Source organism: Cydia fagiglandana, chromosome 17, assembly GCF_963556715.1.
Source record: "Cydia fagiglandana chromosome 17, ilCydFagi1.1, whole genome shotgun sequence".
NCBI classification, from domain to species: domain Eukaryota; kingdom Metazoa; phylum Arthropoda; class Insecta; order Lepidoptera; family Tortricidae; genus Cydia; species Cydia fagiglandana.
In genome coordinates, this window is record NC_085948.1 from 11,342,117 (window position 1) to 11,354,828 (window position 12,712).

At 36.3% G+C, this 12,712-nt stretch overlaps 1 protein-coding gene across 1 annotated transcript in view; it reads right to left on the reverse strand.

The window, feature by feature from the left end:
* Window positions 1–12,354, reverse strand: part of LOC134672477 (transcription factor hamlet-like) — a 64,121-nt gene extending 51,767 nt beyond the window's left edge. The window contains exon 1 of the mRNA XM_063530417.1: window positions 12,273–12,354. The gene's annotated coding sequence lies outside the window, so the exon portion shown is untranslated. The remainder of the gene's footprint in view (window positions 1–12,272) is intronic.
* Window positions 12,355–12,712: the final 358 nt, after the last annotated feature.

Below are 12,712 nucleotides of genomic sequence, written 5' to 3' on the forward strand. Positions count from 1 at the left end.
CGCAGTGCAACCGGCGACACCGTCAACTACCATGGCTTTCTATTGTTTGCCGTTCCAAAACACAGCACTTTAAGGCTGATTTCACACCGACGGCGACCACAAGGGCCGACGTGTCGTCATCTCGCCACGCTACCGGCTCTGAGGAAGCGAAAGCGAATCAATCGCATCGCTTTATCGACACAGTGCGTGACCGAGGCCATTCTTAGGAAAGCGAAAATAGGACATAGCCGACACGAAAAATTTAAGAATAGGCGCTGCGCTTCATTGAGTTTTTTTGGATGTGGCCGAATGGCCCCGAAAGGAAAACTGGTTTCGCTTGACTGTATGATGATTTGTTGTTAGTTTTTTAGTTAGTTTCACGTGTTTTTATTAAACCAATTGATTAACAATTAAGCTCAATTAGATTAATTTGTTATCGTCATCTTCTTCGCGTTCTCCCAGCATTTTGCCATAGCTCATGGGAGGCGCTTGGCAAGTAATACCAAGATTTGGCGTAGGCACTAGTTATTACGAAAGCGACTGCCATCTGACCTTCCAACCCAGAGGGTAAACTAGGCCTTATTGAGATTGGTCCGGTTTCCTTACGATGTTTTCCTTCACCGAAAAGCGACTGGTAAATATCAAATGATATTTCGTAGCTACATAAGTTCCGAAAAACTCATTGGTACGAGCCGGGATTTGAAACCGAGACCTCCGGATTGCAAATCGCACGCTCTTACCGCTAGGCCACCAGCTAATTGACGAAAATTTGATTACTAGTACTTACATGAAAAAAAATCACTTGTATATTAAGTACCTTATTCATAAATTGTTTCTTATACATGAGTTCCAAATTTACCATTGTTTTCAAATTGGTAGTCGTAGTCACTCGAGTCTATTTCACCTCACCTATGAAATTTCACCTAGAATACAGGCAGTTAAGCTTTTTTAAGTCGCAAGTCAGTAGCACGTCATTCAGTCACGACTGCAGTACGGTAAACGTGGTCATCGAATTGTATAAATTTATTTAAAAGCATCGGCTAATTTGCTTTTACTGTGTAATTGGCTTACGATGGAGCACGCGACCGTTTGAGCAATTGGTTCGAGAAAACGAACATTTCTGCCAGGTTTTCTAGACAGGAAAGATTTGGCTGCTACAATATGGGTTTGTATGCAATGATTTTGAAATACTTAATATTCAATTTTTTTTATTATATCTTTCCCATCACGGAGCAATAGTATTCCGGACTTTTGGAAGGCGTGCGCGGAGCCGAAGCCAACACGTAGACGCCCTTTTGACACTTTAATGAAATGTAAGCGGAGCGAGCGGACCGAGCTGATGCTGCCCTGGCCCGAATGCCCGTGTCATGGGACGCACGCAGAGGCAGCACCCGCCAGGGTGTAAGGGCTATTAAGAGTTGAGGGGATCAAAAATGAATTAGGTTATTGGGTGAAAGCGATGGACTAAGTACTGAGCTATGGGGTAAAATACTTTGCCACGGCAGCCCGCTATCTAGAGTCAATATCTACGCCCACAACTATTAATATTAATTAGGTAAATTTAGTGATAAGTCTATGATAATTAGTTTTAAGTACATATATTTGTAACCCATAACTTGCATGTTTGGTTTAACTGTCAATGTAAAGTTGGTTAAATAAAATAAAATAAACTTTTTGTTATTATTAAGAACGTATTTAGTTTGTAGAATTAGATTTTACTCCAATAAATGCTGCAAGTGATCATTAAATGCAGATAAGCTTTAAAGCGAAAGGATAAACACGTCCTATGAAGGGCGAAAGTACTTAAATTAAATATATTCATTTTTACTAGTTAGCTTTCTAATGTGTGTTTAACTTTAATATACAACTACAAACAGTTATTTTATTATTATTGTCATTACATACATACGTTGAACAGCTTTAAGAAAAATAGAAAATATATCATCGTAGAAACTTTAACACTTAGATAAATAATAATGAATCGGCCTATAAACGTCCCACTGCTGGGTACAGGCCTCTCATGCGCGAGAGGGCTTAGACACTTACATAAACTTAGGTTATTTATGTTTGAGTTTTCTCTTCAAGGCTATTTTTAATTTCACATTTTGAGCTTTAAGAATGTATTAGTACAAAAAACCGCAACACCCTGTGCTAGTTTTCACCGACACCCAATTTACGAGTAGCACGTTAAAGTATCAGTCGTCAAAGCTCTAACGGGTTCGCGGCGCCCGCGCCCGCTGCCGCGGCACGCGCGCTCGCGCATCAATTATAGCGTCGTGAGCGCTCCCGCGCTACAGCCAATATAAATAAAACTGCCCAGCACACGCCATTGCGAGATTAAAGGAAAGTAGACGCGATTCCTAATACCAAATGTGATAGAATGGTTTCACGTCAACTGTGCCATATTGATAACAATAGCGGAAGCAGTTATAAAGTTGACCCAACATTTTTTTATTAAGCTATGAGCTTCATCACATATGTTCCTTGAGTAATTCTAAGCATTTCAAGCCTGGGAAGCAATAAAAAATGTGCGTCTACTCGGATTTGTAATGGATTCAAACTTTCAACCCCTTTTTAACCCTGTTAGGGGATGAATTTTACAAAACGCTGAAATTACTTTTCCTGTCTTTTAATAATATCCTCAAATACAAAGATTCAAGTCCCGCGTTCGAAAAATTTTTTGATATCCATACAAACTTTCAACCCCCTTTTCACCATCTTAGGGGAAGAATTTTCAAAAACGCTGAAATTAGTTTTCTTGTATTTTAATAATATATCGTTTTACGAAGTTTCAAATTCCTAGCTTAAAATAAAACTTGAACCCCATACAAATTTTCATCCCCTTTTTAATCCCCTTAGGGGTTGATTTTCTCAAAATCGCTTCTTATCTCTTGTACACTTTATAAATGTAATCTAGTGTGCAAATTTCAACTTTCTATCTTTTGTAGTTTCGGCACCGCGTAGCAAAAATCTTCAACCAAAATTTTCACCTTTTTACGTTTTTCTTGTAAAATTACTATGAAACTGAAAAAAACAAATATCAGCAATGAATTCTACGTCTTTGGTTTATACGAAAATGATACCAAACTTACCCTAGTAGCCACCAGGATCAGAATAGATTTTTTTTAAAGATGACCCCACCCTCCCCGACTAGACGCACGCTTCTTTTTGCCTCCCAGGCTAGAAATGCTTAGAATTACTCAAATATCAGATGTGATGAAGCTCATAGCTTAATAAAAAATTTTTGGGTCATGTATGGCAGCGTTACATAACTGATTCCAGTACAAATAGTACCTATCAGATACCAAATTATATCCGGAGATGAGTAGAAGTATTTTACCTAAATAATGCATGTCTTATAATTAGTTACGACAAAGGTTCCATCCTATAATCAGTAACATGTGTTTCGTAATCGTTAAGTCTAAACTACTAAACTATAACAAAATTTATAGGTAACCGATTTATTTAGGCGATGACTCAGTATATACCTACTGTATAATAATATTTAAGGCCGAAAAATTAGGTTCAATTGTTCAAAAAAGGAATGATTTAAGCAAGTAAGTAGTTAACTACCTATATACACGTTGTATCAATTCAGCTATCGTAATAAAATAGTATTGCAATTTTTCGGCCCGTCTATAATATCTTTAATCTGGCCGCCACGGCACAGTGGCGCAATTGTAAAATGCTAGATCGAAAAGGTCTCGAGTTCAGACCCCTTATCTTCGTGTCAGTACTCCACATAGGTAATGTGATGTATACGAGGCATTAGCCGCACGTGCCGTAGAAACGTTGCTGAACCTCTTGCTGTGTAAATGTGATTCATTGTTCAGTAAAATCCTTTAATTTATAGCTTGCGTAACAGAGATTACTCCTGCGCAGTAGGTAAATACACTTCCTTTCCATATACTAGGCTTAAACCCACAAAAGTGCCATCCTACGAAAGAGATTATTTTACCAGTTTTCCAGTACAGCATAAACAGTTTTATTAAATGTTTTGTACAAGTGTGTGCACAGAGGCAGAGGTGTTTTATAATCTGTACAGAGTATAACATTTAATATATGTGCTCGATACGGATTCAAAACCTGACTCTCAAATCGTGTATTTCCCATAATGACCAATTTTGTCCGACAGAGAGAGTAACATAAAATTATAAAGCTTTTTACATCTTGCCTTGTTAGTATTTAAATTGACGAAAGTGAGCGCGTAGTCGGGAGCGACCAATCATGTTAAAAGCGTCGTGTAAAGTAGCGTATCGAAGGAATCAATCGGCCACGTTTATTTCGGCTTTCGCGCAAATGGAGGTAAAAGTCTTACGCGATTTCGGTAAATTGTATTAAAACAAATCGATAAAAACGAAAATTGATAAAGTTTTTTTTCCAATCACTTTACGCGTGAGTGGTTCGTGATTTAAGGCATCTCGATAGCGTCTCGCCACGTCGTCGTGAGGCTTCTGCTGCGCCCGCGTTCACGAAATGATCATTTTCGATTGTTTGTTTTACGTGACTCACCAGAAAATATATATGGAATTCTATGATAGTTATTCTTTCAATTGGAATGCTTAATGGATCCATTAGAATTAGGTACTCTGTTTATTAAAGGAACCGTAACTAATACAACTTTCAATAATTATGTTCTGTTTAAAGTCTTACCTACTATTTTAGTACCCGTATCAAAGAAAACTATAGAGGCATCTGGAAATAATTGGATTATAAAACTATTGAAATCGTTAAGGTTTTTCCTGATATATTTACTTCCGGCCTATAATTGAAAACGCATCCGTTCTGCGCATTTTCTCTAAGTAAAGTGCTCAGGCACTTGTCGATATAATGGATATGGATGTTAGTAGAAATGGTATTATTTAGAAACGAAAAACATACTTATTGGTAGAAGCTAAAGATGGTTGGATCTATATAAGTAGTTTATGCTTAGTTTACTCATGTCAACATCTAACGGCTTGTTTTTACATACATGTTTGCGATCCGCGGTAAAGCTGCACTTATCATTTCTTTGATTCTGAAAAACACGAACTAACTTGTGCTATCATCCTTAAGCCCATTACTTACAGCCAATCTATACATATCGTGCGCCATACAAAGTCGCAGTCGTTACTATTTAGTGTCATTCACTCGATTTCTGTCATACCTTACTTATATGTGAGGTACCTACCTAATTTGGATCATCGTAACTGTGACCGTTGCTTTCGATATCTCTATCAGTTTGCGTCGAAAAATAATAAACGCTATGTATGCAGTACACTTGCCACTTACAGACTCCAAATGGTAGTTAGGTAACTATATCTTCGCGTTGTTTATTATACGAGCACCACGTGGACATAATTGGAACGAAATAAGTACATAATGAATGTTTTTATTGTTCGGTTTACAGTCGCATTTTACGTTTATTATTGCAATAAGGATGCCCTGTAGGTAAGTAACATTTCTACCTGAATTACGCATTTCTTCTTAAATCAGGAAATAACATTTTACTACCTGGTCTGGTAAAACATAATAAATATGCAAATAAACCTTTTAAGATATCCCAGCGATATTAAACACGAGCAAAATAGTAGATAGGAGTGGGTTCATAAAATAGAAAACAAGATCATAGTGCCAGGTTCGTATCGCCACATATAGTGTCATCATCAAGCTGTATCAGCTCAGGTAATCTGTAACGGGCCAGTTATTGGCAGTGAGACGGAAAAGCGTGGCTACTGCATTAACAAACGAGTTTATGAGACGACAGCGGTGCGCGCGCCGTCCCGCCTCGTTACCTACCCATGTTATAACCCCGCTTTATCTAATGAATTTGCATATCAACATATTTTATTGAAACGGTCAGATCTTTGACACATCAAATGGCTTTATAAAGAATCTAAAATATGCAGATTCAATATTAATATGTGAAAATTAGTACCTCCGCTATTTAATTGATTTTGATGTTTGTGGTGATTTTATTGACTGCGGTTGTATGTCAAATTATTCAGTCGTCTTAAACGTGTACAAATGCTATTTAAACACTTGTATTTAGTAGCCTGAACCTTCTAGCGTACGAAATTATATTGACTTAGGCACATCATTTTAAAAGTAGTGGATTTGTTGTTCAATTTTCACTTCTATATTCGTGCCTCCTATTACTGCTACCTCCATTACATCAAATACTGCTCCTCAGTATAGTGTGGTAACCGCATAATATTCAATTGTAGGAAACCGCAAATACCTTGGATCCGTTGCTTTCGCGATGTATCGACTCCGCTAGCTGAAGAAAGTGGGCTAGTGATTCACAATGCTGTTTGATAAGCTCTAGTCGCGTGTCCATCTTATGTTATCGCTTCATAGTTGTTTTAGCGTGGAAATTGATATTCCGTTTTTTTATTCTTACAAAAGGCTTTGTGATCCAAAGCAACATAGGATAAAGAAGCATTGTTGGTTATATCTAGCCCGCCAATTTTAATCAGAAAAGGGTTATATGTATGTCAATAAGTCGTCAATTTGTTCATTTATGAAGTCGCTACTAATATCATTCCTCTTGAGATACGGTAAGTTACAATTTGTACCTATGTAAAATTTGTAACGCCAGCCATTTTTTACTTCGCCCAACAATAATTTTATCAATGAATGAATGAATGAAATATCAATGTATCGCGTTAAAATGTATAATGGATTAGTTTGTAAGATATTCTTGTATTACCTGCCTAAGAACTAAACATTCAATTGCTGAGATAAACTAAGATAATATGTTATCGTTTGCATTCAAAGCTTAACAGTGAAACTCGGTGATTTCACTTAGCGTCCGTAATAAAATACCGGCCTGTAGAGTCTATAATTTATGCTTTCTGGCACGCCCGAAGCTATCCTGTTTCTTTTGTACAGGACTGGCGGTTGGTAAAATAATTAAGGTTAGACTGAGCAAGTAGTCGATTATTGTGGTTATATGGAAACCTAACACGGCGTGTTTTAACACGTCGTCTAAGTACCTACCCCTGTGTTCAAAAACCGCTATGAGAACGTTTATAAAATGGGCTTATGGTCAAAAATATCCAGGTTCAGTACAGAACAAAATCATTAGGAAATATGTACTATTATTAGGAAATTGGAATAATCCTAATTAAATCGGTTTTATGGTTAAACGGCAGTCAATTTCATAGAAAGTAGAACTTTCGACAATTTTTGGAGTAAGATGCCAGACGAACCCCGGTATCCTGTAGGAGGTGGACTGGTGCAGTGTACCAGCAAAAACATCGATGAGTTGTAATGTGTCTATACATACAGGGTGTTTTTGTTATGTCTGACCATATTCTGCGGGGTGAATATGTGGGTCATTACTTAACAACGTTACTATGGGCCCAATAAAAAACACGCTAAAAAAAATTGCCATCACACACAGCAACACATCAAATCGCGGTGAATAACATTTCTATGGAACAGCAGATTTTTTTTTCTAGATTTAGATGATTGTCAAAAGGTAAAATTCTATAGATCACCGGTAGAATACGTACTGCTTTCTGTGTATTAATAAAGTAGGTATTCAATTCATTAATTCCCTTTATGTGCTGGTTGGTTAGTAACTTGTACATATCTTAGATAAAGATTGGTTATTAATATAATTTCAAATTGATCAGAGGAAATTGCATACAAAACGACCTATTTCCTGTGCTCGTTAATCAGTAATTTTTGAATAATCGAACTTTAATTTAATAACATCTACATGCATTTTAATGTGATGGGTGTTTCTGTGTGTATTTGTATAAATATTAAACCGGTTCACAAAACGTCGTTGAAATGAAACAGGTGATTAATTTCACTTTGTTGCAAAACACTATAAAATTAATTAATTTGTTTCAGATAAACTTATTTGTTTGCATTTATTACCTACTTAATCTATATATTATTTATTATGATCGCGTGACACGCCATCATTATAGCACCGCCGTCAAGAATTAACCGACCCCACACCGACCGAAAATAAATTAAAATTGATTACAATTATAACAATGGCCTTAAAAAATTCTGACGAAATAATTAAAATTGTAAGAAGTTGCAAATTAGTTTCAAGAACCTCAGTGTACTTAATTTAATTACTTATACAAAAATCACTGTAATGTAGGTACTTAATATTGAATAAGAGTGATATTCCATTTCCAACTGCAGCTGCAATACTGTTCATTTTACTATGGAAACGCGTCGCTGTCATTGTCAATTTCCATAGTAAAATGAACAGTATTGCAGCTGCAGTTGGAAATGGAATGTCACTTTAACTATCTGATTCTGCAGGTTGCAATAGCTGGAGGTTACCAAAATAACTTAATTAACCTAATTGAAATAATGTTTATTGCTGTTGTTTATGTTCAACAATTTAATATATCATAGTTTTAGTACATTTAAATTTAAATAATATTATGTAGCCTTATTTTCAGCACTTCCATCTTTCAGTAAAAAAAGGGAACTGTATCTTAGTTACATCTGATTTTAACAAACTTCATTAATAAAAGCCGTTAAATTATACTTAGTAGTACGGCCAGAAAATCATGTCTATACTTAGGTACCTAAAAAGCTAGATATGACTATAGGTATATTAGTAAAATACATGAGAACTTTTGGTAAAGTACATGCACCTTAATCTTGCCAACTACCACTGTAATGTTCAAGCTACTTTACTTTAGATAGCGTTAAAACGACGTACTTATGGTGAATTTCTGCACACTGCCATTTACGATACGGGGCATGTAATGCGTGTCCAGTTCCATGTTGCCGCGGTATATGGTGTCGCGTTACGTGCAGACTGGATGGATCGTGCTGCTATAGAGGCGGCATTGCGATCAGAATTTGTATCAAAGACCTTACTGAACAAATTGGCGAGAAGGCAATTAGGATTAGGTACATAGGCTTCTTGGTAGAGGTCGGTTCGATCTCATTCGGATAGCATAAGCTTATAACGCGGCACTGCCTGAGAGTGATTTGTTTGCGACTGGGACAGGGAGGCTGAAATCTGAATGGAAGGGAGTGCTTGAAAGGATGCAAGACAGATATTCGTAGATGTAAGTTAGTTTTAAATTAGAAAATAAGTAGTTTTAAGTTATGAATCTATGTAACGCTTTGGCGCAAGCTGTAATGTTATATATAACTTGATTCAATAAATAAATAATTTCAGTCGTGTTTATAAATATTTCCAGTGAGGTGTGTGTAATATCATATCAGTAATAATAAATCAATGAGAAGCAACAAAATATTAAGATAAAACTGTACGTGACAGAACAAGCCGATTCTATGTCAATCAACGCATCGAACCTATAAATCTATATACTAAAATGTATAATAAAAGAAGGACGCTTCCTTACTTTCTAAACTGCAAGGTCAACATGACCGAGTCACATCCAGAGCCCCAATCTGGTAGCAGAGCATGTTACTAGGTATTACAACTCTTGCGCCGCTGGTAGCCAACTAATCGGCGCTCCGGGGTCAAACCGTGTAGAAGCCTCTCGGCCCACCACGTTTATTATAATAAGTAAGCCCTAGTACCCATTACAAGCGGTATAAACCCAGCTTTAAGTCCTTTTAGACTTACAAGATCACCCTTTACGTTGCCTCATGTTACCGTATTATAATGGAATTATTTTCACATTAATTTTCTGTTGCATTAAGGCACTAGAACGTGATTTAGTTATTTTACCGGAGAAAGGCGATAGTTACGGTTTGCTGATGGGTACAGTCAGCATCAGATATACCTGAGCGGGTAAGGTGTCCAAGAAAACATATACACTTCAATCGTCACAAAAATAAGGACATCTAAGTCGTCATTTTAGCATTGGCTTTCAGTTCGTCACATATATCTTAACTTCTGAGTTTTTCTTTAACACATACACCCTTATTTAATCACAATGACAATAACGGTTAGAAACTCAGTGGTAACTAAGCACTCAAATTCAAGCTGCTGTCATTAATACCTACACGCACTGCCAATCACGTACGTCAGCAGCCAGGGTGCCATCAGTTGCTAAGCAGTTGTTATTTCAATGGTAACTAAGCATCAACATTTTATCTGTTTAACTTTAAAAAAAATACTGTAGCAGCTACGGATTGACACCTCCTTTCTTAAAGAAGTATTTTATCGTCAGTGTCAAACTTAGACAGTAAATAAGTAGGTTTTACGAGAATGATAGGTTTTTTATTTTAACTGTCATAGGCGGCCGTTCTTCCAAATCGTAGAGCATATTATATGTTAATATATTCATTTAGCCCGCTTATTGTACTAAAATATACTATATAGTACTAAAATACGATGCTCCGAATCTATCAAAGAACGAAGGAGAAAATAATAGAATTGAAACTTAACACGTTCTCTGTCCCAATCTGACATGTAAACCTTATGGCTTTGTAATACAGGCTAGCCGTTAAAACCATCACTGCCATGCATATACACCTACGTAATATGCTAACTGTTGACCATAGGAATGACGAATTTTGTTTTTACAACTTATACAGTGTATCAGAACGAAAGGCCAAGAAAGAGACCCATTACTGTTTAGGTCATACTGAGCAACTTTTACTATGGGACCGACCCCGAAACCCCGGAAAAAAATTACTCTCCCATAGAAAATATCAACATCAGACCAGCAAAATGTATGAAACTTCCAAGTATTTTTCCGCGTTTTCGGGGTTGGTCCCATAGTAAAAGTTGTTCAGTATGACCTAAACATTAATGGGTCTCTTTCTTGGCCTTTCGTTCAAACTAACGTTCGTACTAACAATAAGTTCAAAGATATACAGTATGTATCAACATACTGTATATCTTTGAACTTATTGTTACACACAACATACAACAAGATATACAGTATGTATCAACATACTGTATATCTTTGAACTTATTGTTAGTATAACCAGTATAACCTAGCAGTAAACATCCAATGGCATTCCGCACAGGAGTAATCTAAGGAACGCTTACTGCGGGTTCAAACCTACAACGTCCTGTTAGAAAGTCGTACATACTCTACATGTGACATATCTTCAAACATCAAACTTATGCGAAATTAATATAAAACTACAAATTAATAATAGAAATGAAACCCAAAAAGAAAAGCTGTAATCTCTAGGTGCGTCCGACTGAGATTTGAACCCGCGGTCTCTGCTTTGAAAAGCAAACGCCTTAGTCACAAGACCACAACGTGCCTTGACAATTGGCTCTAAATTCGGCTTCAGTTAGCTTTCGCTATGTGTCACTCATTCGTTTTGATGATTCTATTCAATAAAAGAAATAGTTTTCAGTAAGCTGACTGACAGGCCTCTGTCAATGGTTGAAGGGCAAAACGTGAGATAGATGTATGTGATGACAAGACTGTACTGCTTTCGATGATTGTCAAAACGCTTTACCTGAAATTAGCATAGCTATTATTCATTCAATATACGACCATACATGTATGCTTTAAACGTCTATTTTTCCATATTGTTCAGATATATTTGACACGTTGACCGCTTAGATACCAATGGTTTTTTGACAGCTAAGGTATCAATGATTTGTTGTAAGTGTAGAAATTAATGAATAGCGACTGTTAAGATATTTGTGACATGTTGAGCGCTCACAAGTAAATGCTACCATGACAGTCAACAACTTTTTGACAGTTTAAACGTTTACCTCTCTTTGAGCACCTGGAGTGTATAGCGACTTCTGCTGCTGACTGTACTAGGTAATGAATCGGCGCTCGTAACTGTTCTGTTAATAGAACGCTAAGAGTATAAAATGTAACTAATTTTCATTAGTTAGTGAATATTGATTCAAAATATTTACATCACAACGGTTACACGCACTTGTATATATATTTTAGTCCCTATTAGCGATATTAGTGTAACCGTTGTGATTTAAATGTTTTAAAATATGTCTCACGAAAATTTAATTTCGAATATGAATTCACTTCGCCTAGTCATAAAAGTATTACATTATAGTACCAGATCAATAATATTACATTATATATTACTAGGGAATGCAAATCGGTTATTTTTTGTATGGAAATAATCGGTTTTTAACCGAAACCGCGGTTATTCCCATACAAAAAATAACCGATTTGCATTCCCTATATATTACACCGTGAGTCCCTTTGATTCTTCTAAGAAATGCGATTTGAATTGAGTACCAGTAAAATGAAAGTAAGAACCAGCTTTAACATGATACATCAATCAGTGTAATTGGAGTCGTTATCGTTCACACAAAAGATTTTCAAGAATCATAGTAAGTATAAAATAATTTTCTCACAATTAAATACCTACAATGCGTGTGAGTAAGCGATGTCAGATTATCTTACCTATTAGCGCATCCACGTGGTAAATGGCTTTAATCTCATTTGCGGTAGACAGCTTGGCGGCGGGGTTTCAAAACTGAAACAATAACACACAGTATATAAAATAAATTCATATCTACACAATTAGTCTGTGCGGAAAGAGAAGAGTCGTGGAATATAAATACTACGACTCTTCCCTTTCCGCACATATTATAATGAGACCCCTTACATTCAATTTTATTTGCATATTAATGACAAAAGCGCAAAGATGTATCCCCTGTTTTTACCATTGTTAATAGTTTCTTGGTAACATTATTCTTATATTACAAAAATAAATATTCACGATATTAAAATAAAATACAGTACCTAGACTCTCGTTGCAAAACTTTGACAAATGCACATCATCAGGAACGTAAATAAATAGAAGCTTGTTTAGACACATAATGACACTGCTCAAGGGAAGC